The sequence below is a fragment of the Psammomys obesus genome, unplaced genomic scaffold (genome assembly GCF_907164565.1).
Source record: "Psammomys obesus unplaced genomic scaffold, mPsaObe1.curated_primary_1811, whole genome shotgun sequence".
NCBI classification, from domain to species: domain Eukaryota; kingdom Metazoa; phylum Chordata; class Mammalia; order Rodentia; family Muridae; genus Psammomys; species Psammomys obesus.
In genome coordinates this window covers 502,633-509,242 of record NW_026596201.1, presented here as the reverse complement: position 1 = coordinate 509,242, position 6,610 = coordinate 502,633, and the positions used below count along the sequence as shown (strand labels likewise).

Below are 6,610 nucleotides of genomic sequence, written 5' to 3'. Positions count from 1 at the left end.
TAGGTAGCAAGGTGAATGTGACTTCATAGAATGAGTTTGGTAATATTCCTTCTCTTTGTATTTTGTAGAATAGTTTGAAGAGAATTGGAGTTAGCTCTTCTTTGAAGGTCTGGTAGAATTTTGCACTGAATCCGTGTGACCATGGGCTTATTTTAGAAGGGAGACATGATGACTTCTTTTATTTCCTTGGGGGATTTAAGACTATTTAATCTATCTATGTGATCTTGATTTAATTTTGGTAAATGAAATCTATGATGAAAATTTTCCATTTCATTTAGATTTTCAATTTTGTGGGATTTTTTTTCTTTTGTAGTAAGGCATATGCTTGTTTTTATTCCCTCATGTCTGTTATTATGTCTCCCTTTCATTTCTGATTTTGCTGATTTGGATAGTTTCTCTCTGCCTTTTAGTTAGTTTGGCTAAAGGATTGTTTATATTGTGATTTTCTCAAAGATACATCTCTTTGTTTCATTGATTCTTTGAATTGTTTTATTTGTTTCTAACTCATTGACTTCAGGTGTGAGTTTTATTATTTCCAATTGTCTACTCCGCTTTGGTTTGTCTGCTTCTTTTTTTCCCTAGGGCTTTTAGGTGTGCAGTTAAGTTGCTTGTATGAGATATCTTAAACTTCTTTCTGGAGGCACTTAGTGCTATGAAATTTCCTCTTAACACTTCTTTCATTGTGTTGCATAAGTTTGGGTAAGTGGTGCCTTTGTTTTCATTGAATTTCAGGAACTCTCTAATTTCTTTTTTCAATTCTTCCCTGACAAATCTGTCATTGAAATTTGAGTTGTTCAGTTTACATGTGTTTGTAGGCTTTTTCTTATTTCTGTTGTTGTTGAGGTCTAGTTTTGGGACCTAGTAGTCTGATAGGATAAAAGGGATTATTTTGAACTTCTTGTATTTGTTGATGCTTGCTTTATGCCTGAATATATGTTTAATTTTTGAGAAGGTTCTGTGAGGTGCTAAAAAGAATGTATACACTTTTGAGTTTGGGTGAAATTTTCTGTAGACATATATTAGGTCCATTTGATTTAGGACCTCTGTAAATGTCATTATTTCTCTATTTTGCTTCTGTGTAGATGATCTCCCTCTTGGTTACCGTAGAGTTTTGAAGTCCCCCTTTATTTTTTTGTATGTTTGCATAAAATATTTATATGATATAAAAATATATATGACATGAAAGCAGAAGACTGTACCACACAGTGGTTTTCAACCTTCCTTTTTTTTTTTTTCAGAATATACCATAGTTTATTAGAATATATTTAACCTACTGCCATGACTTTGAGGTTGATTCATTTTATAAGATAAGAGAGACAAGCAAAATTTAATTATTATTCCAAATATATGACCATTTTCATCATTAATTTTGTTGCTTATTCCAAGAGTAAGTAATGTTCTTTTTGATTATAACATATACTGTGAAAATAAATATTTTATGTAATTTTTTCATAAAGACAGCCAGAAACAAGGATTACTTTTTTTAATATTAAAAGTTACAGTTTATTAACTTTGTATCCAAGCTGCATCCCACTCCCACTATTAAGGTGTTGGGATCGATGTGTGATTTAAGCCTTAATAATATTTCATTTATAAATGTGGGTGCTCTTGTTTGGGGCATAGATGTTCAGGATTGTGATGTCCTCCTGGTGAATTTTGCCTTTGATGAGAATGAAGTGCTTTTACTCATCTTTTTTGATTAATATTGGTTGAAAGTCTTTTTTTATTATTATTATTAGATATTAGTGTAGTTACCCCAGCTTGTTTTCTGGGTCTGTTTGTTTGAAAAAACTTTTTTCCAGCCCTTTGCTCCAAGGTGATGTTTATATTTGTTTCAGAGGTGTGTCTCTTGACTGCAACACAATGTTGGATCCTGTTTCTTCTTCCATTCTGCTAGTCTGTGTCTTTTTATTGGAGCGTTGAGTCCACTGATGTTGACAGATAATAGTGAGGAATGATTGTTAGTTCCTTTTATCATGGAGTTGGTGCTGTTAATGTGTTTACATGTTTTTTTTTTCTTTTAAATTTTTTGTTGTGAAGTTGAAAGACTCAGACTAGCCTTATAACTGATATTTTTGAATTCTCTCAGTACCCTTCCAGAAAACAGGAGAATGTAATAGCTCCTCCTGACTCTAGCCATCTACATGGATAGAGATAAGAAGACCTCCACCCAGTTACAGAAGGAAATAGCAGTGGATCCAGATGTTCCTAATTCCCCTCCCCAAATAGGCCCTGTCCTTTTGACTAAAAGCACTTAGCCCCGTTTCTCAGAGAGACCACAGGATGAGCAAATTGCTTTTCCCATCTTTAACAATGGTCTAGTCTGACCACAAAATGTACTAATCCTTTTCCCACCTTTAACAATAGCTGAATTTGCACATATCAGAAAAAACAGACATACCCCAGATATCTAGCTGACCGGACCTGGTGCCCACAATAGACTCAATATCCGCTCCCATGATTTCAGACCTGTAACCCCCTTGTCTATCCCTTTAAAACCTGGAGGCTACCGAGAGTCAGTGCTGACTCTAGCCTAAATGTATAGTTAGTCCCAGCATGCTGGTATAAATAAAAACCTCTTGTTAATTGCATCGATTGCAGCCTCCGAGTTTCCTTCACAGCAAGCCTCTTTGGTAGTTAGACCCCTTGGTGGGCCTAACAAAGTCATCTATATCCTGTGTATTCTTGGGTGTAGTTGATTTGCTTGGAATGGATTTTTCCTTCTGGTATCTTCTGTAGGGATGAGTTGCTGTGTAGATATCATTTAAGTTTAGTTTTGACATGGAATATTTTGTTTTCTTCATTTATGTTGATTAAAAGCTTTGTTGGGTATACTAGTCTGGGTTGGAATCTATGGTCTCTTAGAGTATGCTTGACATTTGCTCAGGTCCTTCTGGCTAAGTCTGGTGTGATTTGATAGGTCTACCTTCATATGTTACTTGGCTCTTTCCCTTGCTGCTTTTAGTATTTTTCTTTGTTTGAAGATTTAGTATTTTGAGTATTAAATGACATGAGAAATTTCTTTTCTGGATGTAGTCTATTTGGTCTTCTGTAGATGTCTTGTATGTTTATTAATGGCAATTTCTTTAAATTGGAGATTTTTTTTTTTTTTAGTGAGAATTTTGCTTTTTTTTAATTTTTATTTTTTTCTTATTAGTTACTTTTTATTAACTCTGTATCCCAGCTGTATCCCGCTCCCTCATTCCCTCCCACTCCCACCCTCCCTCCCTCCTCTCCACCCTGCCCCTTTCCAAGTCCACTGATAGGGGGTGACCTTCTCCCCATTCATCAGATCCTGTTTTATCAGGTATCTTCAGGATTTTTTTTAAAGTGTTTTCTGGATCTTGGAGCTAGGAATCTTCTTTTTTTGTGTATTCTTATTATTCTTAGATTTCATCTTGTCATGGCATTCTTGATATCTTGGATGTTTTGTGTTTGGAACTTTTCTGACTATTTTGTCTTTGAGAGATGTATCAATTTCTGCAGTTGTAGCTTCAGCACCTAAGAGTCTCTCTTCCATCTCTTTTATTCTGTTGCTCATGATTATGTTTTTGGTTCTTGATCTTTTCTCTAAGTTCTCCAGCTCCAAGTTTTTCTCTGTTTGTGTTTTCTTTATTGATTTTACTCTGTTTTCATGCTTTGTACCATTTCCTTCATCAGTTTGAATGTGGATTCCTGCCTTTCCATGATGGCCTCTGATTTTTTGTTCATTTCATCTCTATATGCCACTACCTGTGCCTCTACCTATGCCTCTATTTGTTTGGCAGTATTTGCCTGTATTTCTTTGATAGCTTTGTTCATTTATGCTACTCTAATAACCGGAGAAGCATAGCTTCAAAATCATTTTCCTATGTTTCTGATGAATTCTCATGTTCATTGATTTGGGGTGTTGCTGATGAATCCATGATGTCCTGATTTTTGTTGGATGTGTTTTCATGCTGACCTCTAGCCATCTACTTATCTGTAACCTTCACTCTTTTTTCTTGGAGTCTGAACTTCAGACTGAGTCCCTCTGTCTCTGGTGGATGTTGGTCTTTCAGCTGTAGCTAAGTTAGGAATGTTGCAGGCATATTTTCAGAAGGGCGGGAGTGTTCATGGAGGTGTGCATTAAAGGACAGTGTGCTAGATCATGTAGGTGCCTGGAAGGATGGAACTTAAGCACAGGACATGGTGCTGGTACTGTTTGTGGGCACAATGTGCATGTGCAGGTAACCTGAATACCTCAGTGTTCTACAGGATTGTCATTGTCCTCCTGGTAATCACATTTGTTTGGACTCCAGGAATTAGTTGCCTGGATTCCACTGGCTGACCCACAGAACAGGGTTTTCAGTGTTGAGAATGCTGTCTCTGGGATCCCTATGTTGCCCACAGTGAGTGTGTGTGTAGGAGGGATAAGATGTCTGGCTCCTATCATATAGGGACCCTGGTTCTGGGGCTCTGCAAGCACTCACTTAAAGGAGCACTAACTTGCTCACAGTCTTAATCAGTATGCACAGGGGTTCCCCTGTTCTCTACTCTCAAATTTGGGCCTGCAGGGGTAAGTGAGAGTATAGGAGATCCATCGGCTTAGTGGAATCCACTCTTTGGCAGCTGGACAGGGAGGCCTGTACTTAGGGTAGCTGCCTCTGTAGTCTCAGTCACAAAAAGCAGATTAGTGCTTAGAGTAGCAGCATCCCTGCTGCATCCACAGCTCTGGGAGGCCTACCAGTGCCATTTCAGTCATGGAGTCCCAGAGCATGGAGGTTCTTGCTTGGAGGAGCTGCTGTCCTGCTGTAGCTGCAGCACTGGGAGGCCTGTCTGCTCCTTTTAAGTGTTCCAGTCACTGAGGATGAAAGATCGTCCTTAGGGCAACCACCGAGGCCTAAGCTGAGCAAGGAGGCCCATGCTTGGGGAAAGGGGAAGTACAGCACAGTTGAATATTCACCACTCTCAGTCCCTGGAGATGTCCACTGCTTGCGTAGATCCAAACTGGCACAGTTCATGGGTTGTTCCCTCTCCCCCAGGAAGCCTCAATGTGGATACTCTGGCTTCAGCTGCCCTTCCACTCACCAATTTCTGAGTTTTGGATTTGCAATGGTGAGCAAGCCCTCAATTAAATGCTTTCTTTTATATGCTGCCTTGGCCAAGGAGTTTCATCACAGCAATAGTAACCCTAACTAAGTCAGTTTTATCAACATTACCTATTTTTGATATATGTAGCGATCATGAGCAGAGTCAGTCAGCTAGCCTGCCTGGTCTGTGGTCTGGGGAGCATAGAGGCCAGCCTGTATGTTAGCTAACAATGATGTCTTAGGAACCAGTCTTGGCAAATTCACACAGCCTAGATCATCCTGTAGGATCGGGTGTTCTTAAACACCTTTATGCAGTTTTTAGAGTAGCATGGACTTCTCTGCATGCCACCCACATGCTAATGTCCTTATTCACACCAAGAAATCTAATGAGGAATATTTTTCAGTAGCATTTTCTGACCAGAATGTTCTTCTTCTAGATGTAAGAGGCTGGGAATGATGAACAAAACCACAATCCATGCACTGGATTAAAATCTCAATTATGCATCTTTTGAATTGTATGTTACATTAGGCTAATTCCTTAACTTCCCAAACCCTCAATTTACTGCCAAGGAATTTGCTTTGATTGCAAAGCTTCAAGGGGTACTCTCAAATTCATAATTCAGATGAATGCTATTTTATACAATATTAAAAGATAATTCAGTGTTTTACTTTGTAAATAAGGAAATGTTGGTTAAGGACTTTTTCTTCCAGGTTAAAATCTTATATTTCTGTGACATACACATAACCCCTAGAGGCAAAACAAGGAAATCAGACCAAACTCAAACAATATTAAATCATAAAAGAAAACTTATTTAATATAATGTCAAACAATGTAATTCATGCTTGGTAGATTTATTCCCATCAATCATCATACCACTAGTAAAATCACTTTTTTCAAGTCTCAAGTTCTAAACAATTAACAACTCATTCTTTGAAATAGAATTAAAAGCTATTACCAAAAGAAGATCAATGTTTAGCACATTGTCAAAATCAATGGTCTTTTGTTAAAAACTGCTGACATCTGTCAGTAGTAACCGTATGGAGGTTGCTGGTTGTGACCATACTGTTCTGCACTGTTGTTGACAGTAAGGCTCTGGTCTTTGCTGTGGGTAGTTCTTACACCGTGATCATCCATGTCACTGATTCCATCACTGTCACTTGGCCATCCTCGTCTGTTAACTCTCCCTCTAAGCTGTCTGTTATCTTCCAGTCAGTTGCCTCTATTTCTTTGGTGACCACCAGCTCTACTATTCCATTCCTCAACAATTGGAGGTGATTCAGGATGACATTTCAAGTATTCTTGGTACTCTTTGTCATTTTGTGTGGATCTGCTTGCAAACATCTCTTCAAAATTTGGAATCATTTCAGATGTTTCACTCATGTTGAAATTCTGTACAGTTTTTAAGATCCTTCTGAGGCATGTACAGGAGAGACCCTGGGCGTCCACACAGCAGTACCCTACACAGCTCTCCCAGGTAACCAAATGCTCAGCTTCTTAACGACTGTTATAGTGTGGAAAATAAGTTGATTTTGTATAAGTTCATGTCATGTTTCTGCCA

The 6,610-nt window shown here is 38.2% G+C and overlaps 1 pseudogene; it reads right to left on the bottom strand.

The window, feature by feature from the left end:
* Positions 1-6,075: 6,075 nt before the first annotated feature.
* Positions 6,076-6,432, bottom strand: LOC129667977 (RNA guanine-N7 methyltransferase activating subunit-like; annotated as a pseudogene).
* Between the last annotated feature and the right edge of the window lie 178 nt (positions 6,433-6,610).